General features: G+C 46.3%; 1 protein-coding gene across 6 annotated transcripts in view; it reads left to right on the forward strand.

Moving 5' to 3' along the window:
• LOC144120451 (scoloptoxin SSD14-like) overlaps positions 1–22,791 on the forward strand; it is a 136,106-nt gene that overhangs the window by 40,383 nt on the left and 72,932 nt on the right. Inside the window, exon 1 of one of the 6 annotated variants that reach the window (XM_077652856.1) lies at positions 6,633–8,495. The exons of the other annotated variants lie outside the window; for them this stretch is intronic. The gene's annotated coding sequence lies outside the window, so the exon portion shown is untranslated. Of the gene's footprint in view, positions 1–6,632; positions 8,496–22,791 lie in introns of those variants that run through there. 6 annotated transcript variants of the gene reach the window in all.

Genomic DNA, 22,791 nt, shown 5'->3' on the forward strand with positions numbered 1-22,791 from the left:
TGCGACGAGGCACCTTCGGTTCGAAGAACGCAACGAACATTTACTGTTGGTAACACAATTGTTTAACCACGAACCGTTTTGAGAAATGCCGAGCATGTTCTCAACGAGAAAGGTATGTCCGTACTCTCATTCTGAGAACAAGTGCTATGTTGACAATGAATAAATGCTTGCCTGGTCTCCGCCTTGTACTTTCCGAGCGTGCAAAGCGCGGATGCTGCTTGTGTTCGCCGCAGTCGCCGTTTGCAGGACGCGCGGTCCGAAGACGCCGTTAAGTGCGTCCAAACGCTTCTTGAATGCAATGCATATGTAGCCATGTAACTTCGTGCAAAGAAGAAACCAGGAAATATGCGGGACCATCGACCGGCTGCCTCGTGCGAACGCAAACGAGAAATAATCGAGGGGGAAGAGAAAAAAAAACTGTCAGTCATGCCCATGATACGCCTAGATTATGCCACTGCTGGAATGCATGCGTGCTGTTCATCGTTATTCACGCGACGACCAAACTAGACGCACCAGAACAATCACACTCGGAGAAACGCGAACGCCGAGAAGACCAAACGCGAGGACTTGTGCTCGAACTCAACAGAGAACGCATGACGAAGGAACACTTCGCGCGTCCCGAAAGTGTGAAATGTTGCCACTTTTAAAGCAGTCTCTGTCTGGTCGTTACGGAAGGGTATTTGTGAATCCATAAACGGATAAAATTTATATCTGGTACCGTGTATTATTTTTTTATAAACTGTTGTTTTCCTGAAGGATGCGGCTGCGAAGAGACAATTGCACATCTCCTGCGTGAGTGCCTTGCTTTGGCGGCCGAAGGACGTAGGCTGCGTTGCGCCATGGACCACCTCTATCCTCACCCTTCCTAACACGTTCGGGCCGTGGTAATCGACTGCCTTAAAGGCCTACAAGGCGCTGTTCAGCTTCCTTCGAGCGACTGGCTTGAGGGACCAATTGTGACTGTTCCCCTCGCCCACCTCTTTTTCCCTTTTCAATCCCCTCATCCCTCTTCTTCTGTGCAGGGCAGCCCAAATGGAAGTCTCATTCCACGCCCAATACAGGAAAGTAACAGCAAAAATAAAGCGGAATGAGAAGTAGCCTGCACCTGCAAGGCATCAACAGGCTTAAACCAATCAAAGATAAATAAACAGGGCACAGTCGGCCAAAAATTCAAATTTCGTGGAAAAAGCCCATGGAAAAAATAAAGTGGAGGGCACGGTAACTGAAACATCGTCCTAAGGGCGCAACGACCACAGAGGGATAAAAAATCCCCGCACGAGCTGTTTTATTGGTGACATAAACGTTTAACGAGAGATGGAGGTGCCCCCCCCCCCCAAAAAAAAAAAAAAAAAGAAGGTAGAGGACAAAAAAATAAATTGAAAAAAATGATGGTGACGTTGTGAACAGGAAGGCAGGGCAAATAAGGGCAGGAGGTGAATGGCTGGAGTGGTCTGGAAAGACGAGAAAAAGAGGCACAGAAATGCAAGGAAACAGAGAAGCAGAAGAGTGCAAGTTGTCCTGCCCTCAAAAAAATAAGGGATGAAAACAAAATAACCCCTTACCCACCCGCACAAAGGCGCGCGCACACGCGCAAGCACGCATGAACACGCACGCGCACACAAACACACACATCGCGGCATGTGGTCTTCAGAGGGGCGGACGCAGAAGGTATCCACCTCGTGTGGCCTGAAGGGCCCCCATGAGAAACCACAGGTGCCACAGGAAGAAAAAGAAAGGAAAAGGAAAAACAAAACAAACTAATATACATAAGCAAAGCAAAAAGAAAATATAAAAAGAAATAAATTAATAAAATAACGAGAGGGCGCCTCTCGGACGCGCCCGACCACAGAACGCCCCGGCCCGGAACACCGGCGCCGGCGATCGGAATACGGGGACGGATGCCTCATGTAGGACGGGGCGATTGAAGGCGTGGCGCGACAGTCGGACGCTGCCCCGAACGTAATTCAGGAGAGCGGCAGCGACTATCACCAGAATTGGAGGCAGTTTTTAGCATCAGTGCTGTTGTTATTGTTGCACTTATTGCAACCTAGCTTTTGCATGAGCAAGTGTCCTTTACATAGCTTGCACGCCTGCATGTCTGAAGCGAGGGGGTTATTGGGTGTACCTGTTTTCGCAGAATATGGGAAAGAATGACGTTGTTTAGAAGGTCCATTGAGACTTGTTGGCCGTGCCGCATATTCTGAGTATTGACGTGCAGCGCATTGGCCGCACCAAACATCTTAGATAATTACAAGTCTCAGAAAGCCGGCTGTTTGTTTTACTGTCTTAGCGCTCCATTCTCTTGTTGAACCGTGGGCTCCGAGGGAAGAGAGAGAGAGAGAAAGGCGAACGGAAAGGCAGGGAGGTTAACAGGCAACGCCGGGTATGCTACCCTACACGTGGAAAGGGGAACGGAGGGAGAGATAGAAAGAGGAGAGAGCAAATGGAGGCCACGTTTCGACATGTCCGTTGGCCATTACTGGCAGGGTACTCAAGGCACACACTGATAGTCCACAACCTTGCGCTCAGTCCTGAGTCCTTTAAGTACTTGAAAAGTGCCTTCAAAGCTATCCTCTGTGATGAAGGCTTACTCCAAGGACCTAGAATCTTGGCTTCAGAAAGGTGCCGAGGATATGATCGGCGGAGTATTGCAGCCAGGAGGGCACGTTCACACTGAAGCCGAGGGCAGTTACAAAGTAGGTGTTCTGTAGTTTCGTCGAACCCACAGATCTCTCAGGCAGGAGAGTCTGCCATTGCGATTAAATGGGAGTAGGCATTTGTGAACGCCACCCCCACCACAGGCGACACAACAGCGTAGCATCGCAGCGGGGAGGCCGGACGGAGGACTGAGCCGGAGTAAGGGGTCTAGGCGCTGCAGGCGTCATGCGGAGTTTCCAGGAGAAGACCATGACGCTAAAATCTCATTTCGGCCAAGCATTCGCAGATGCCTTGCTGTGTCGGCTCTTGTCAACGGTATCTGGGCAATGTTGGCACTGCCGTGAGCCGATCGAGCTGCAGTGTCAGCTGCGTCGTTTCCGACAATGCCACAGTGTCCCAGTATCCACTGGAAGACGATGTTATGACCCTCTCCCGGCGCCTGGTGTTGAAGATGTAATTCACCTAGCAGTTGGTCGTGATAGCCTTGGCGTAAAGCAGAATTAAGACATTGTAGGCCTGCTTTTGAGTCTCAGAACACAGCCCATTTGTGGGGAGTTTGTGGACCGATGTACTGCACGGCCGCACGAAAAGCGGCCAATTCTGACTCGGTGGAGGTTGTCCGATGCGAAGTTTTCTGGTTAATACTGGTATGTCTCGCAGGAATGACCACGGCGTAGGTTGAACTTGCAGCTGATACCGAACCATCTGTATACACATGAGTGCAGTCACTATATGCGGCGTGGAGTAGGTAGAGTGTCAACTGTTTCATGGCCGGTGTCGATAAGTTCGATTTTTATCGTTATGTCCGGAATTGTAAGGCGCACACATGTCTCCCGCAGACACCACAGCGCAGAGGAAGGCCGTGCTGCCGGGGTGAACTGTTATGGGATGGACGACTGGTGCGCTACTATAACCTTTGAAAACGCTGCGTTTGGTCTTTGAACCGCCACTGACACGAGGTGGTGCTGAGGAATCCTTGTTAAATGACGTTGCTCTGAGGCAAAACTACTGCAATAATGCGAGCATGGCAGCGACACACTTTTTATACATCCAGATAAAACTTCAAACAATATACAGACTCATGAGGTGAATGACAATCGACAGTCAAGCAATCAGCGTACCATGCAAAAGACCGTGGAAAAAATTTCAGAACAGAAAATATAAGAAACATGAGTTGTCATTTTTTTTTTAACTTTCAAGTAGGATGACCCCATTTTCGTCACTTTTTTTTATTCGGCGTTCCTTTCAGAGCGCAGCTCTCAGGCGCTCTTCCTGAGTTCCGCGTCGTAGTCGGTAGCGGCGCAATTGTCGGCGTAACACACGTCACAGGTGGCGTGCTGGCAGGCAGTAGGAGCGCGAAAGACCCCCTGCCAGATGCGGTAGGTGGCGTATGGAGAAGAGCTGCGCTAAAATTTCGCATTAGAGACTGTCGTAATCAGGGGCGTAGCCAGCGGGGTGGCTTATGGGGCTTCAGCCACCCTCGAAATTTTTTCGTACTGTTATGCACCGCCGACCAAAACAACCACCGGCACTGGTAATCATGCTCGATTTGGCCTAAAATGTCTTTTTCACGCAAGAAAACACATTTCGGCGCGAACATTGCGAACACGGGAATCTACGGAGTGCATGAATTTCAATTCCGAAATTTTATGGATATAAATTTCTCATAAACTTTGCCCTTTACATAGCGAAGCAGCAAAACCAATGCAAGTAAAAAGATCTGTTTCTTCGGGTCTATAAACGCGAAATTAGGAAAACGTATGAGTATTCATTAGCGTTTAAAACCCAAGAAATTTTGCCTTTAATGTAACAGTTAGCATCATGATCAATGTTGTCATGCGAATGCGAAAATTACGAGGACATCAAAAACTAATTTGACCGACCTTACTCATTGAAAGCCCAGCCCAAATGGCGTTTCCCAACAAACACTCTCGGATATTGGGTAGTTCAACTTGTCGCATCATCTGTGGCTTTCGTTTGTCCTTTTCTTTCCTTTTTTAGCTACCTGCTTTTACTTCTTTTTTTCAACCAGACCGATACCCTCCTTTATTTTCGGTGCAGAATGATTGCTGCTGCTTTGCAGGCAGCTAAAATAGATATTTTCGTATTGATTTCTGCATCCTTCCTCGATTATTCTATCCATATGGTGCTGTCGCGACCACAGCGTGGCCCAAATACATATCACGATTACTGCGATCATAGCTTTATTCATGCACGATAGCCTGTCTTTCTATGCGTAAAGGTTACTATCTGTGATTGCGTAACATGTTTATTTGGCTTGTTTGACATAGCATATATAGAGCAACTTTAACTTAGGCATGTAGATTCATTACAGTATGTACGTATATTTAATAAAATTTTGCCATGTTTTGTGTATACATGCGGAGAACTTTGTTTCCAGCGACGCTTTTTGCCCTTTCTCAAGCTGTGTATTCGTATTTGTGATATTCCATTCTATCTCCGCATTTGTAATGCATATTTTGCAGAACTCCTGCTTTCAATATGCGCTCTCTGTCGCGACTATGATTTCGGTGCGATTGCTTACAGTACTCGACCGATCAGAGCAGTGCCTGCGCAATACATTCGAACGAAGGACAGCGTCACTGAGGTATTTTTCCGGCCGTTGCGCATGTACAAAATTGTAAGCATGGTTATTGAATGACAAATATTCGTTACAATATTGGTCCTCAACTTGATTATTCATATCAGGGACATGCACTACTTTGCTGGTTTCCAACTGATATAGTTATAAAATTCATGAGACATTTTCTTTAGTTACAAAATGGACAAAAAGATGGAAGCATTGATATTAGTTATTTCTGCCACGGTTTTTGGGGCATACGAATATGAATGAGTTTGTGGGGCATACGAATATGAAAAATACATATTTTACTTGTGTTGACAGTGCGTAGCATTCAAGAAATCGTTTGCAGCATCTAATACGCAATAGCATGGGCAATGGCAATGTAATTATAATTAACGTATTTGATCCCTCTACAAATTCTATAAGGTGGAGGACGCGCAGCAGCATGAGCCCCCCTCGAACAAAATTTCTGGCTACGCCACTGGTCGTAATCGTCTGTCCATTTTTTACACTGCTGTTCGAAGATAGCGCTGCTTGACGCACTATACACGGGGTTGCTCTTGATCGAGCCTTCAGTATTTATTAGTTGTACACAGCGCTGTACCGAAGTGCATTCGAGCCTATACCATTGTACTTTGCCGACAAAAACCGCCGGATAAAGATTAGAATCATGAAAATAACGCGCGCAGAAAACGACGGTGACGAAGACGAGGAAAGACGCAGAGAAGCGCTTGTATGTCTTTCCTCGTCTTGGTCCTCATCGTTTTCTGCGCGCGTTGTTGTCAAGAGTGGATTACCAGCTAGCCCGAGGCCAGCCTTTAAAAAGATGAGAGGTAGCCACCACTCATCTGAGAAACAAAAACAAAAAAGAGCGAAATTTGTCGGGAAATATATGAACAGAAGTCCATAAGCGTAGAGCTTTTTTTTTCAAGAAATATTTACGGGGCAATGCTGCGCCTCTTTCCAGACTGCCAGCATTGCGCGAAAAGGATGCAGCCACTCCTCAATGCTCTCCGTTCTTGCTCTACTTTTTGATGCTTTGCTTTGTGCGCACCACAAAGGAATGCATGAAAGAATACAAGGGTTGTTAATGTGCAATGGCGTAAGTCCATGTGAAATCACATTTGAACCTTTTGCGGTGTACTACTGCATGGTGGCTATATAGGCAAGAAAAGTCACTTGAGTGGCTGATCGCTGACTACACAAGGAAACCTCGTGTGTTACTGCAAAAGAGTCTCTGCTGAGTTTTTCTTGTTGAAAGACATGAATACGACTTCGTAGTGACGCTCTAATGCGTCACAAGGAAAGCAAGAACATGACACTAGAAATTCAACTGTCTTTTTTGTAAGAGCTGGTATTGTTTCATCCCAATTTTCCCCTGTATCCACAGCTCTACCACCTGAGCGAGCGCCGCTTCGGCCCAAAGTCTGGCTCACAGGAGCCTCGAAATCTGCGACACGCGTCTTGTTTTTAACATCGAGTATGGTTCAAATACACGGCACACTAAAAATGAAAAAATGCATCCTTTCATTTTTGGCAAGCGACACCTAGTACTGATGCACAAACTGTATCGCAAGATTATATTGAAGATACGTGTATCGAATTAGACGCTGCCCGTGCCGGGGGGCGCACCGATGCACGGCCCAACGGATTGCCACGCTTTCGCCGCCCGGCCGCTGCTGAATGGATCCCTCCAGCCGCGGTGCTGCTTCGCGGTGGAGGTTGTGTGTGTGGTGCGTGGAGCAGACGGAGCCATTTCCTTCTCTTTGCCATTTCCTAGCCCCTTCCCTTCATCCTCCCCTGGCTGTCCTCTGGAATACATTTCCCTTGCGTAGCGCACTTGCGGTGAACCCTTTATAAGAAGCAGTTATAAGGTTGCGCAATCCCTTATCTTCCCATTTCACAATCTCTCAAATCGTTCCCTCCCTTTCATAGCAATCTTACGTCTTGTAGTGGGTGGTTACGTGGATTGCATTGGAGTCACTCTAGACCATATCTGTGAAGTAAGCGATGAAAGAGGCAGAGATGTATAAAACAAAAAAAAAAAACAAGCAACGTTAGAGCTTGCTCTCGCCGAGTTTTGCGACTCACGCATCATAGTATAAACGTTGTCAATTTTTCTTTATCTGCGTTTGCCGACTATCTTGCGCAAGATGTCTCTTCCCTGCAGTTCTACGCCTGTACAGGATTCACAGGAGCGAAGACGTGCCGAAATTTTAACGCGATAGACATAAAAGCCCCGTTGTCCAGAAAATTTGGTGGCGGAATTGTCGGTGTCGGCGTTGTGAGCAAAATATCACGTGCATGATGACTCTGGCAGGTGGTGCCCAGTGTACAACCTAGGAGGGAGGTGGGCCACATGGGCCACGTGACCTTGCGGCGTCATCACAACCTGCCCACAGGATTGTGAGCAAACTGCCTGCTGTGGCAGGTGGCAGTTAAATTAATGATTGGCCGCTCTGGAGGAGTAACCTATAGGCCGCACAAGGCCCAACGCTGGCAGCACTGGCCACCGCAGGGCACTGGCGCATCGCTTAACCGCTGCACCACAGCGTCAGGAGGGGTATGAGAAGGACTCCCGTGGATCTACGAATGTTAAATAGAGCATTAACTTCTGCATATATGGGAATTAACCCATAGCTATCGCGTCATACCCTTTAGGCGGAGCTCAAGTGTCCCCGGCAATCTTTTTTTATATTTATAGCGTCTTCCAAAAGGAAACGTGCTGAATTTATTGTATTTTCTTGACGCTTACTGAGTTTTGGTTAGTGCCAGTCATGAAGAATTAATTTTGTCAGGAGATTTAAGCATGAATACCGCTAGGATTTTCTACGACATAAGCAATTTTCCTAAATTCTGTACTGTAGCGGCCTTGTTGTTGTCATAACACTCCCTATAAATATTTAGAGCATTACATAAACGCTCCTTGACACTGGCGACGACACCGAACGAGCGTCGCCTGATTACCGCTTGCTCTTCTGCACATTGTACTAGCTTCCACCACCTTCCGCTAGACGAACGCCCCACACGTGCCAACACAAGCAAGGGAGAAAAACCACCATCAAAGACGAGGGGGTGTGTCGCAGCCACGGTGCAAGAATAATAGTCGCAGCGCTGACAACCGGAATCTAGCATCAGATGTGACGTCACTGAACCAGAGCTACAAAAGCCGCCAGCGACCACCGGCAGCCTAGCTTCGAATTGGTGACGACCCAGAACGAGCCTCCTCTGAATGCTGCTTGCTTTTCTGCAGGTTAGTGCAAGCACTGTCTTTCTGAACCTGTATTCAGTTTAACTCGTCGCCACTGCCAAGCTTTTAACAGTTGTGTATGCTCTTGTTCGCTGGGAGAAGTCAGGCTCTGATGGTGAAGTAACTAGCACGCATAAAAGAAGAGATAAGACAACAGTTCGCTCAGATGAAGGAGGATCTTCAGCAGAAAATGAAAACTGCTCGCACGTCATTCGAAGGATACGCACGAAGATATACGAGAGCTTCACAATGAGCTAAAAAATTTTACCGAGAGTCTTGACTTTGCGTAGGCTGAAATTGAAACGCAGAAACAACAGCTCTCGAAAAGTGAAACTGGGCACTGAAAAAAGACTACGCCAAAGCAAAATGTGAAATTCTAGAAAAAAGAAGAGGAAATTAAAAAACAAATAATGTCGAGCCCACTCATAACGGACCTGACGGTCAGACGGACTACGTTCTTTGTATCCGGTGTTCGTAGTAAGTGGGCTTCCCCTTTTGCAGCCAGAATTATTAAGTCCGCGAAGAGTGACTCTAATTTCGTAAAAACTGCTTCAAGCGCGCTTACTTGTTTGAAGCAGAACCTACCGCGGCACTTTCCAAGCTCTCTAGGGCGGTCATGTCCTCCTCGCCGACACCATGCATTGCTGCCAAATATATGCGGGGTATGACAGACCGTGGTTCTAGCGTCCACGACAGCTGGAGTCAGGTCGGCCGCATTAATCAGACTCCTAGCGGTTGGGTGCTGCTCGCACTTTGCGTACAACGGTTCCGTCAGAACACGGCTCTGCAATGTTCTCTCCCCACGAACGTAGTCATCCACGCCGACATCCGGCCAGCTATAACTTAGCGATGCTCTGCCACAAATCTTCGTGCGTCTGCTGCCGTCTGTTTTAGAGAACGTCATCCATCGTTCCCGGGCACACGCAGCGAGGGAAGGAGCGCAACGCACGTGCGCACAGCTGCGCTGTCTGGCGCTGCCTGTGCAGTAAGGCAAGAGCGAAACACGAAAATGCATTCACAAAGAAAACGGCGCGAAATACGGAGACTAAAGAGAAACAAACACGACTGTCGTGTTTGTTTCTCGTTTGTCCCCGTATTTCGCGCCGTTTTCTTTGTGAATCATGAGCCAAGTAGCCCAAACTACAGTTCTCTGCGAAAATGCATATGGCATACTATTTCTATTTTTCAGGGAGAAATTTATTTACAACGGGTTTATGAATATGTACTTCGTTAGACCGTTTAACCAGAAACATGATTCAAGCTAGTTTTACACTGCATTTGATACAGGTAAGATACTTTGCTTTGTTCACAGACGCTGTTGGTTTCATTCTATCTTGACTGCACATGGTAGCAGCACAACAGGGGGGACCGACTACAGCCTGACCAGCAAAGCACGCTCGAACTTCTCAAATCTCTGCCGTTAGGCTTGATGCACCACAATGCGCAGTATACCTTGTGCTTCCACTTCGATGCTTTACCAGCCTGTGCACATGCAGCAAGTGGTTGCCCTTGTGGGCTATCGGCGAGTATTCGTCCGGCGGCTACCTGCAGCTTCAATGCCGCCTTTATATTTTCTTTCCGGGGCGATGAGGGACGCCCCTATATACAAAATATACAAAAATCGCGCAAGCCATGGATTACTAAGGAGTGTTTAAAAATAATAAAAAAGAAATACAAACTCCTCACCTTGCTTTTAAACACACGTGATTCATAATATTGGAAAGTATTCAAGAAATTTAAAAGTAAATCAAACACCATACTGCGGAGACAAAAATAGCAGTACCAATACCACTTTTTAAAACAGGTCATAATAATAAATCTGAAATTGTGTGGAAGAGGTTAAACGAGCTTCTTAATCAAAAATTTTCGAATAAGAGTTCATATGAAATAATTTTGAATGGTGAAGAGCTGTTGGTGGATCAAATCTAGGTGAAGAATTCGACGACCGCCTTGTGAACCAGGTAACCAGTGCTCACTGTGTGGAAGCGGAGAAAATTATGACTAGAAATCCCAAGAGTATCTTTTTTTTATCGTACGTGTGAAAGTGAGATATTTGAAACATTTATCTCTCTACGTGATAGTTTTGCGTGTGACATTGATAATCTTGAGCTAAGACCTATCATGTCCCCACTAGACTTGCTTCTACCACATCTTAACTATAACTTCAATCTATCTCTCTCTAGCAAGGTGAAAAGTTGGGCTGGTTGGTGCATGATCTTGTGTTAGGAACAACGCAGCACAAGACACGATGCTGTCGTGTCCCGCGGACAACGGCGGGACAGCTTCGTGTCCCGCCTGTTCCTTCTTAGTCTCGTGCTATCTCTCTCCAGGGGCGTTTTTTTTTTTTCAGCTAAGATAGAAATTGTTGAAGTAATCTCTCTTCAGAGGCGAAGTTGGCAAAAATTTGTCTAATTATCGTTTGATTTCGCTGCAGTTGATATTCCCAAAAAGGATTAGAAAAAATAATTCACACTCGCACCCCCAAATTTGTTCAAAAGCACAAGTTATTATCATTGACACAATTTGACTTTCGGAAATGCCATCAATAGAGCTAACACTACTAACACAGAAATAATACTGCAGGCATTTGGTGGAAAGGATATAGTAGTTGGTACATGCATACATTACTCAAAAGTCTGATGGTGTTAATGCTCAAACATTGTGAAAGAAACTTGAAATATTAGTAGTGAGAGGAACAGCTTCATTACTTATAACATCATACCTTAAACACCGAATGCAAAGCGTTTCAACAAATGACAGGACGTCATCATGCAGTCAAGTTAAAACTGGCGTACCGCAGGGAAGCATTCTGGGCCTTTCCTGTTCATCCTTTGCGTAAATGACATCACTGCAGTAAGCCATATTGCACTTTATATATCATACGCAGATGACACCACGTAATTATTTCGCAACAGTAACTTCGGATTATCGAAGGGTGAAATAAATAACGTCCTTCAAGGTGCACTACATAAGTGGAGTGCCGCGAGCCCCATGGAAGTTAACAGTAAGAAAACAGAAGGCGTCATTTTTTCCCTGGCAATCCCAGATACTGCACGCTATAATTATCTCATTAGGATCAGAGGCAATAGAAATTGTCGATACAATTAAAACATTCAGGCATATCTACAGAAAAACATGTCATGAGGCAACCATATTAATTAATGCGATACCGCGCGAATAAAGACGGGGACGAAGCGAGACAAGACACCACTTGTCTCGCTTCGTCCCCGTCTTTATTCGCGCTGTATCGCATTATGGAAAATTACCAACTAGCCCGATCTGCCACTCTTGCATGTTAATTATATTATAAAGAAATATCGAAATATTTCGGCCTTTTGGTAAAATTCCATTCGTTCCTACCACAAGCTATGAAACTACACATATACAATGCATTAATTTTTTTTCTCATATCAAATGTTGCTTTCTTGTATGGAGGACACCAACCACAACTAGTCTAAATCACAGACCTATACTAGAAAAAGTCCATTCGTCATATTGTAGGAGCTGACTCACAAGCTCACATTGGCAAATATTTTACTCGGCTTGAGATAACAAGTGTGTATTGTTCATAATTATAGACATTGGCAAAAAGACACAAACAACAACTCCGCAATAACTAGCAAGAACTTAATGCAATAGCGCTATTAAACAAGTCAACAAGCCTTCGTGACACGTGGTTTTTACAACCTTGGAAAATGGACAACCCTAGGCCAACAATTGCTACGCCATTCTTCCAACATTACTAAACAATCTTCACTGCAATCAAATTAAAATTAACCGCACTAAGGATCAGGCCACTGAATTTATCAACACTGCAAAATCACTACTTTTTGCTTTTGCCTGATATGATTAACCTCAGGACCTTGTGTATGTGATTTGTTGTAACAATAAAATGCCTTCGCTATACTATAATTTTTTTGTTACTTGCATTTCTTACCTAAAATTGTATAACTAGAAAAAATGGCATTATGTGAATTATTTGACTTGGTTCTCTTTGTAGAATTTATACTTTTGCTTCGTTCTGCAAGATGTATATGCACAGTCGTTTTCAAAAATACATGGCCCACCGCTTCGGCGGCAGGAACTGCTGAAGGGTGGCACAGAGGCGCTGCTATCTCCGTCGGGCTAAAGCCCCTCAATGAAGCAAAAGTGATGAAAAGCTTTGAACTTTTCGGCTTCTCTTTTCTACAAGCCTGCAGCCGGATAATCGAGCTTCCCATTGGCCTAGGCGCCGTGGTCACGTGTTAGCACGCGCATTTTGACCCGCGCACCCTGCAGAACACGCAGGCTCCTTTGTTAAGGGTAGAAATCGCGCTTGGTTTTCTGTTTGTGGGACAGAGCTTTAGCGGGAAGCGTTTCACCAGTTTGACGGTATCTACGCGCTGCGGTGATGTCGAGCTTCTGTTGCGCTTACGGGCGCAATAGCCGAGGAGGCAGTGGGAAAAAGTTTCTGGTCATTTCATCCGGAAAAAGCAAAGTGGCTCGCCGAAAGGTTTGGCTGCACAGGATCGGCCGGGCAATCTTTATGCTGGATCCGCGTCTTTGTGAGGTGAGTAGCCGTTCTTAAGTTGCCAACCGCGTTTTTTTTTTTTTCGGAGGATTTGGTGTGAAGCGCGAGCGACTCCAATCTTTCTTCGCAGTAAATTTCGTTTGGCATGGTTGTAGATGGATGCGTTTCCTTGTGGGCAACGAAAGTTGTGCTTCTCGTTGTCTTAGCGTCGCCGTCAGGCTGCTGGCACCGCAGGAGTAGTAGCTTTGATGTCGCATGCACTACGTGGCGTATTGGTTTGGTTGTAGTCAGACTCCTTCGCGAACTCGACTCGAAAGTTGCGCTTCATGTTGTTTGAGCCCCGCCATTTATGCTGCCGGCTGTGCAGATATAGGTTTGATGTTGCGCGCATTGCTTGACAGGTTTATTATTTTTTTTTTTGCAGTTGGACTCTTTCGCTAACTAGCTCGATACTAAATAGGTGTTTCTCGCTGTTTGAGCGACGCTGTTCATGCCGCTCGCGATGCAGGTCTAGTTTTAGTGTTGCGCGCATTGCTGCAGGTATTCGTTCTGGAAGGGTTCATACCAAAATCGGTCGTTACTGTGCCTAGACACAGTAATGGCAACTGTCGCTTGAATGCTCCATATATGCGTAGACAATACTTGAGTATAGTAGTAGCAAACATAGTAGCCGACATTTTCTCCTTCTGCTTTCATTATTCGCTTTAAGCAACTCCCTTAACAAACCAACGTGTCCGCTTCAAACAAGACTGAGTAGGTTCGAGTTTTGGTTTTTCAGTGCTTGAATTTTTTTTTTGCGCGCTACTTCGACCGAAAGCAATTAATTTCGGCAGTCAAGGCTGCTGCGCGTTATTCACGGCAATTACACCAGAGAAGGCAATAACGCATGCCAATTATACAAGGGAAGGTTATGTCCTCTTATAAGTCAGTATAGTGCATGCTGACCCAAGATGACAATCACCTAAACAAACAACATTCTAGTGATTCATGTACCGCTGTAGCAGCGCGCGAAGCAGCGGTTCAAAGCTTTTCTTGATTTTCGTTAATCGATACAAACAATTAAACCTACATCAAAATTATTCTGCTCACAGCCGTGTTACAGTGCGCAAATACGGGACAGTATTCACCTATTTACAAACACTGTGACAACCATCAGTCGGATCCTTTCCTACGTTAGCCTGCAAGGTGTCCGAGGTATAGGATACGGAAATGATCGCCAAGCTTTCCTGCACTTCAAAAGTTTAAACTGAGACGAGTAGGCACCTAAGCACTGAATAGCGCAGCCGACTGCACGAGCAAGCACGCCTTTGAGAGAAGAATATATTATGGCAGCATTGCAACACCTTCATTTACAGTTAATTTAAAGCCTAAGCCGCACGTCTATTCGTATGTCGTCCACTTCCTCTTGGCGGAGTTAAATTTTGAGTAAGATTGAGCAAAAGACGCCGGTCGAAAAACAACACTCCGAGTATATTCACTACAGAGCCGCAAAGTCACTCGCGTACGCAAGTTCCACCGTGTGCATAGTGGGTCAAGGGCAGTTATTTCAGGTGCGGATTTTTGAATACCCATTCCATGATATTATCGCGGCCGAATCAAAGGCAGAAAATGCAACAAACAATTCATTCCAGCGCACGGTCCACTGCGCGCCAAAGCCCGAGCATTGCGAAACAGGATATTCGCTACAAGGCTGCGAGTTCGGTCCCGCACGCCACTTCCATCGCGTGCACCGCAACCAAAGCGATCGCACTACAAAAAGTTTCGATAAAGCAGTGCAATGTGGGCCAAGGCAGTCATTTGAGTCGCGGACATTTTAATCTCTCATGCAATGATCTCACACCTCCCATGTCATGATCCCATTAAGACCAAAGCCAAGGCAGAAAACGTCCACGTTTTCTGCTGCGCGACAAAGGGGAGCGTTGGGAGCGTCGGCTAGCATCCCCCGGCCTAGGTGCCGCCACCGTCGGCGCCCTGGAGGAGCCGAGAGAAGGAGCGCCGGCATAGGAGGAGGAGGAGGAGGGAGGAGATGTCGTTACTTTTAGTTCATTGATGGACATTACGTCGGGCTAGAATTACGACTGGCGACTCAGTTTAAGCTCTGGTCGAGGTTAAGCTGATCTGATCTGCGCGCGCCGCAGATTCAGGTTGATGAAGACGACGATGTGCAGTGCACACCGCGCGAGAGTGTGCTGCAGTTTAACACAAGGCATGTTTGGCTGTGGCGATAGCATAGTGCTGTCGTGCAGTGGCCAGCGAAGCTGATCTGTTCGAAATTCAGTGGGTTCAATTCCAGTCGCGGCAATATTGATTAATTGCCCCGCCGCGGTGGCTCAGTGGTTAGGGCGCTCGACTATTGATCCGGAGTTCCCGGGTTCGAACCCGACCGCGGTGGCTGCGTTTTTTATGGAGGAAAAACGCTAAGGCGCCCGTGTACTGTGCGATGTCAGTGCACGTTAAAGATCCCCAGGTGGTCAAAATTATTCCGGAGCCCTCCACTACGGCACCTCTCTCTTCCTTTCTTCTTTCACTCCCTCCTTTACCCTTCCCTTACGGCGCGGTTCAGGTGTCCAACGATATATGAGACAGATACTGCGCCATTTCCTTTCCCCCCCAAAACCAATTATTATTATTATTATATTGATTAATTCAAGGACAGAGTCAAGGCATCAGCAATGGCCCTGATTTTAAGGCGAAACCCTTAAATGGCTCATGCTCGCTGCCACGATCGTGTCCGTCCGTCCGTCCGTGATGCTTCCCTTAGTGGGAACTGATAAAAATATGAGAAAAAATGGTTGCTTCAGATAGAGGAGGAAAAAATAACCACAGAAACAAAGTTTGATGACTGTAGAGTAAGTGGTTAATTAATTATAGCCAAAAATGTCGAAATAGCGTCCAAATAGAGCGGACATAGATATAGCCACGAGAACGGTGGGACGTCACATCTGCCGGAAGTCGTCACAGCATAGTGAAATAACTCGGGAACTAATAAAGATAGGAGAAAAAGAATTGTTGCATCAGATAAAGGAGCACGCGCGATGTGGAAGGCTCACGGCGCCCGTAAAGTCATCCGAGCCTCCAGGCGGCCTGTTTCGTATCGGGGGTCAGCGGCGAAACAGGCGAACGGCGCACATGAAATATATCAAGCGCTTTACGTGCCCGCGCGAGAGGGGGGGGGGGGGGGGGGGGGAGGGGCGGGGCACAACATGTCGGCACTGGAGTTACTCTATTAGTAACTACCTTATACTGTATAGGTACTTACACAAACTGTTCGGCACTCGGTTCACCCTCACAGCGCGCGCCCGACGGCGATGGCAGCGCCGCGATGCGGTCCCGCAGCTGCTCCTGTCGCCGAGGCCATGGGCCATGCGGGTTTGAAAATGGCTGTGCACATTACTAGAATAGAATTCGCTCGTCACTGTATGCTACGAAAAGGGAGCTTGAACGCAATCAAATGAACTTGCTTGACATTTTGCTTGAGCCGCTTCCGTTGTTTTTGGCGGAAATAAACTGAATTTGAACTTAAATGTGTTCATAACTACCACTAACGGGCCAAACTTAATGCCTGGCTTAATTTATGTACTTAATAGTGACGATCGTCTTGCATTTTTTACCAACATCTAAAATTATTCTTCGGCGCACGTTGCACAACATAACTGCAGAAAAATAAGAAATAAAGCGATTTAACTTGCAGACATTTCATAACCAGCTGTTGGAGGCTGGTCAAATTTTTTGTTTGTCCAAGCTGTTGAAACAGTTCATGCTCTTTTCCCCAGAGTCTCAAAGCGTATCACTTAGCGACGTTCTTATCTATGGAACATAAAGCATCCGTGTAAAAGCAAACAATCTGTGGATTACGAAGAAATGTCTCAAAAGAAATAATTATTAAATATGGATTATTTAGGATGCTTATTAACAACAAAAATGATGAAACGCCAAGGCTCGCAGGTGAAGGTGAAAGAGCTAATATGAGAACATACTTTGGTGCTATGAAAAAAAGAAAGGGGGATGCTTGCATTATCTTCGCGGCAAAACAAAGACCTTCCATCCAAACCGCTGAACGAAATTCGAGACCACAACGTCAAATTATAAAGCAGAGAGAAATTATATTGTACTTATGAGGCGCTAATTTCATTATGTAGTTTACTGATTATTTTACATTTCTGTCCGACACCAGCATATACATTCCAAACACCATGCATTTTCTGAGCGCTCACGCATTGGAAAACGCCATCTTTACCCCCCCCCCCCCCCCCCAATTGAATACGAGGTAACTTGTCAGAACCCTGAAGGTTATTAAATGCCGCGACATCGAGAAATTGGTAATTATAACATTAAATTAATACAAAAGAAGTTAATAGGCACCGAAATCAAATAGAATAGGGGACTTTTTTCTCTTATTTTGTAATTTGTGGGCTTAATTAATGGGATAATTTTAATCTTCTTATTGTACTGATGAAAGATAAATTATTAGAGAGAAGAAGAAAAAGCAACCACATGCCTCCGGTGGGATCTGAACACACAACCTCCCAACTTCGCGACAGGTGCTCTAACGACTGAGCTGTGGTGGTGACTGCCCAACCTTCTGCTTTCAGGGGTAGTTGGTTGTGTGTAGCATAACCTTGAGAGTTCCTCAGTACCACCCTCGTCCATAGCGGCGGACGTAGTACGTCCTGTACTACCGGGAGTATCACGTGATACGTGATCGAACAGAAAGGGTGGAAGCTGTTCGAGAAACCTCTTATCATACCTATGGCATCAAGAATGCCAGTACCGAGACCTTCGTTATGCCAACAGCCACAGAAACCAAATAGCATAAATGAATGTTTTCTCTTATTTTATAATTTGTGGGCTCAATAAATGCGATAATATTAGTGTTAATATTTTATCGCTGAAAGATAAATGATTAGAAAGAAGAAAAGGCAACCACATGATCCGAACTCGGGACCTCTGAGTGAAGTCATACACGTAACGTCTCCTGTGTTAACACACGTTTTCAGCTTTGCTTCCTATATGTGGCGATACTTTCAAGAGGGGTGATACAAACGTACTTTTGGTTTGGTTTCATGGAGTTTAACGTTTACAAGGGAAAGCCCCCGAGGACTAGTAGCGTTCAGTTATGGAGTAGTTACCAACTCGTTAGCGCCCAGACGAGCGCTGCCGTACGGCTGCAAGTGAGAGCTACACAGCTTTTTCAGTAGATTCGCATATGAAGAAAATTTTTTTCTGGCCCGGGGATCAAACCCGGGAGCACCGGTTTTCCGGAGAGGTGTATTTACCAACTAAGCTAACCAGGACGACCAGCAGGTCACGACAGGGCAAGACCTAATGGATCAGCAACTCGAAGCAGGAACAGTGTTAGTACAATGTATTTCGCGGAAACCCCAAGGGTAATAAGTTTTTAGTTAGGAAAATCAACTACGAAGCTTCCGGAGAAAGCTGTTATGCTGTCCTTTGCAGTAATATGCCTACACTCATACGTACGTTAATAATCACCCCCGAAGTGTTTTCCTATTCTCGACTAATATTCATACTTGTGATATTTTCAAAAGGATTTGAGTAGTTAATAAATGAACGGACAATTCCAGTTTTAGCCTCCATTATATAATCACAGGAGTATGGCTTGGTTACACGAAATGGCTTTCAGAAGAACAAGAACTTGTAGTACAGAAAGAATACTCGAACCTCTCGAGCGTGAGGTGTGCGTGTGTTTGAAGACAATTCAAAGCGTGTGCTAAATCACTGTGATTTTCGTCACATCTTTCTCGAATCACTGCAGTCCTACCTTTCATACCGCGAACAGCAAGTAGGCATTAACAATCACGTCTCACATCTTGGTAGCATAAAAGCAGATGAGTAAAAACGAGCATATTAGAGCCCCTACTATTTTGCTTTTATAAAAGCTACTTATCTGATGTAAATAATACCCCTAAATTCATTATATATGAGTCCAACAACAAATGCTTTCCCGGCGATGATGATGAAATAACTTTATTTGCACCCGTCAAGGAATCAGAGGGCGAAAAAGACGAGTCTTGACCGCCGTCATCTTCCTCCCCTTTCAGCAGGCTGGGATCCCTTGGGATTCAGCGGTGTCCAGGGCCAGACGGATGACTTCTTTTTGTTCTTCTTCTTTCTGGCTGGCCATTAAAGCCTCCCAGGACTCTGTATTCCTGTCTGGTTCGTTGTGGCTAGGGCATGTCCACACCATGTGGATCATGTCTGCTATTTTATTACACTGTTTACACCTGGGGTCTTGGATCGCCGGATGCCATCTGCTTAGTGCGAGTGGGTTCGGAAAAACTCCCGCCTGTAACTTTCTCCATATGACCTCTTCCTTTTTGCTGAGGCCCTTGCATGCTCCAGGTAATGTCTGTCTTCCTAATCTGTAATGGTTAAGAATATCTTGGTACGTGTTCAGCTCCTCGCTCGTCTGAAGGGACTCTCTACTCGACGAGACCGCACTGGGGTCCCGGTGTGTGAGTCCTCGGGCCAATGCGTGCGCTGTCTCGTTTCCCCGGAGGCCCTCGTGGGCCGGAGTCCAAACAAGGTTAATTAGTTCTGCCGGTGTCGGGCCGGCTGTGAGAATTTTGACTGCTTCGACAGATACCCTGCCTGCGTTGTAGTTGCGGATAGCCGATTTGGAATCTGTTATAATCACCCTAACATTCCGTTGAGTTAAAGCCAGCGCAATGGCTACCTCCTCAGCCGCTGTTGCATCACTCTGTTCGGTGCTGCAGCACGAGACTCGGTCTCCGCCCTCCCTGGTCGCCAGGGCTACGAAACCCGTTCTGCCTTCATATTCCGCCGCGTCCGTGTAAACCACGTCCTGTCTATTGGCTAATTTTTTCTGCAGAGCTTTCGCTCTGTCCTTTCGCCTACCCTCATGGTGTACCGGATGCATATTCCTTGGGAGTGGTGGGATTCTGATTTTGTTCCTTATGTCTGTTGGGATATTCTCCGTGTGTTTGAGCCGCGCTCGAGGTTCGAAGCCTAGCTTTTCTAGTATTTTTAGCCCCGAATGGCTGCGTAGAAGTCGTTGTTGTTGCGCTACTCTGGTAGCCTCAATGAGCTCGTCTAGGGTGTTTGAAATCCCCATGTTCAGAATTTTCTGGGTGGATGTGTACGGGGGGAGGCCCAGAGCGGTTTTGACGCCCTTCCTAATTAGGATTTCAATCTTGTTTTTTTCTGCTTTGGTTAGCCGTAGGTATGGTGCCACATATGTGATTCTGCTGATTACAAATGACTGAACTAGTCTTAAGAGGTTCGTCTCTTTCATTCCCGCGTGTTTATTTGCTATTCTTTTGAGTAGCCTACACGTCTGGCTTACACTCGATTCGAGTTTTCGTATCGTTTCGGTGTTCTTACCGTTTGTCTGTATCCTAAGACCCAGTACTCTAATCATCTCCACTGATGGTATTTTGTCCCCGTTTACCGTTAGCGTTATCCCATGTTCATGGGGCTTTGTTTGTCTCTTTTGTGGGCCGAGGAAGAGCGCTTCAGATTTCTCGGCAGAACATTTGAGTCCTACTTGTTTTAGGTACGACTCAATTTCCTCGATCGCCCTTTGGAGGATACCTTCGATGTGCGCGTCACTGCCTCTGGTAACCCAGAGGGTGAGGTCGTCCGCGTATATTGTGTGGTTGAGCCCTTCTATACGCGTCAATTTCTGTGGTAAGCCAATCATTGCAATATTGAAGAGTGTCGGTGATAGGACCGAGCCTTGGGGAGTACCTTTGTTGCCCAGCCTTATGCCTTTCTCTTCCTTCCCTCCTAGGCTGATAGTAACTGTTCTGTTTGAAAGAAAGTCCTTCACGTAGTTGTATACCTTTCCCCCTACATTTAGAGTTGCTAAGCGTTCTAGTATGGCTGCGTGGTCAACGTTGTCAAAAGCTTTGGCCACGTCAAGGCCGACTATTACTCTGGTATCAGCTGTTTCGTTGTCTAGCACTTGTTCTTTAAGTTGAAGCATAACATCGCATGCAGAAAGATGTGTCCTGAATCCGATCATTGTGTCGGGGTAAAGCTTTTGTTCTTCTAGGAATCTGTTTAGCCTCGTTTGAATAACGTGCTCCATTAGCTTACCTACACATGAGGTAAGCGAAATGGGCCTCAGGTTTTCGAGACTTAGTTTCTTACCTGGTTTTGGAATAAGGACTAGGTTGGCCTCTTTCCACGAAGGTGGTATTCGGCCCTTGTCCCAACATTCCTGCATGTACGCTGTTAGGTTTCTAATTGATGCATCATCCAAATTCCTCAGCATGCGATTGCTGATTCTGTCTGGACCTGCCGCAGTTTTAGTTCTGAGTCTGTTCAACTCCGCCCTAACCTCTGCGATGGTGATGGGCCCATCTAGAAGAGGATTCTCTGCGCCCTTGTACTCGGGGAGGGGTGTGGGTGGTGTGCACCTCAAGTACCTGTCCCTCACTTCAGAGATTAGTTGATCGCTAGTGCCTTCGTATTTACATACGAGTTTCTGTAGTTGTTGTCGTGCCTCATACTTTGTCTTGTCCGGGTCTAAGAGATGTCTGAGCACTTTCCACGTGTTGGCTTTGCTGATTCTGCGGTCCATCTGCTCGCAGATACTACCCCAGTTTTGTCTGGTTAAGTTCAGCGCGTGCTCCTCGATATCTCTATTCTGTTTGGCTAGGAGCTTACGTATGTTTCTGTTCCCCTTGTTTTGAGCAAGTTTTTCTTCTAGCTCCCTTTTCTTGCGCCACAGGCCTATCATACGCCTGTCTACCTCCTCTTGCGTTTCGTCTGCTTCCACCTCTTCGGTGGCTTCTTTAACTGCTGCGAGAAGGTCTGTGCCCCAAGATTCTATGTCCCTGATTGCGTCTCGGGTAGGAAGGTTCGCCCTGAATAGATCCCAATTTACCGCTGCGACCTTTTTGGGTCTCGGTGTGGGCGGTCCGTCTTCTACCACAATCTCAATAATTTTGTGGTCGCTTCCTAGGTCCTCCCCCGTGTTACACCACCTTGCCGTGATTTGGCCTCCGGTGAGTGTTAAGTCAGGTGTAGTGTCCCTACTCACGCTATTGCCCTGTCTTGTTGGTTTGATGGGGTCAGTGATCAAGATGAGCTCATTGTGGAGAATGCTGTCCCAGAGTTCTCTGCCCTTGATTTGCGTATATTTGTATCCCCATGCGGGATGATGAGCGTTAAAGTCCCCGACAATGACGATAGGGTTTTTGCCCGCTATCTGTTTCGTTTTTGCGAATAGCCTGTCGAAGCCGCAATCCTTTCTCTGTTTCGGAGAGCTGTATACGTTTAAGACGAATAGGCTTTTCTCTCTCCGCTTACGCGGTATCATTTCGATTAGAGTGTGATCTAATTGGACGTGCCCTGTCTCGTGCTGCAGCGCGGTAACGTTGCGTTTGACAAGGGTGGCAACCTGCGTGTTGTCCCCTCGGCCCGGGTACGACTTGTAACCGGGCAGCTTCGCGTTTTTCCCGCACTCTTGTAAAGCTATAATCTCGGGTTTGTCTCCGTTTGCAAGGAACGATTGTAAAACGGCCCGTTTACGCAGAAAGCCCCTACAGTTCCACTGCCAGATAGTATTATTGTTCTTTGGCCAAGGCATTTTTGGTTGCTTGGAATTCCGCGTATATCCATTGGTCCCTTTTCTCAAATTCCGCCTTGAGAGCAGCGTCTCGCTTTGCAAATTCTGCTGTGATCGTTTCTGTGACTTGTTTCATGAATTGCATTAGTGTTCCGTTCAGTAGTTTCATGTCCTGTTGTTGTTTGTCGTTTAGTTGTTCGAATTTGGTCTCAAGATCCGACTCTTTGGTA

Source organism: Amblyomma americanum, chromosome 2, assembly GCF_052857255.1.
Source record: "Amblyomma americanum isolate KBUSLIRL-KWMA chromosome 2, ASM5285725v1, whole genome shotgun sequence".
In the NCBI taxonomy this organism is placed as follows: Eukaryota; Metazoa; Arthropoda; class Arachnida; order Ixodida; family Ixodidae; genus Amblyomma; species Amblyomma americanum.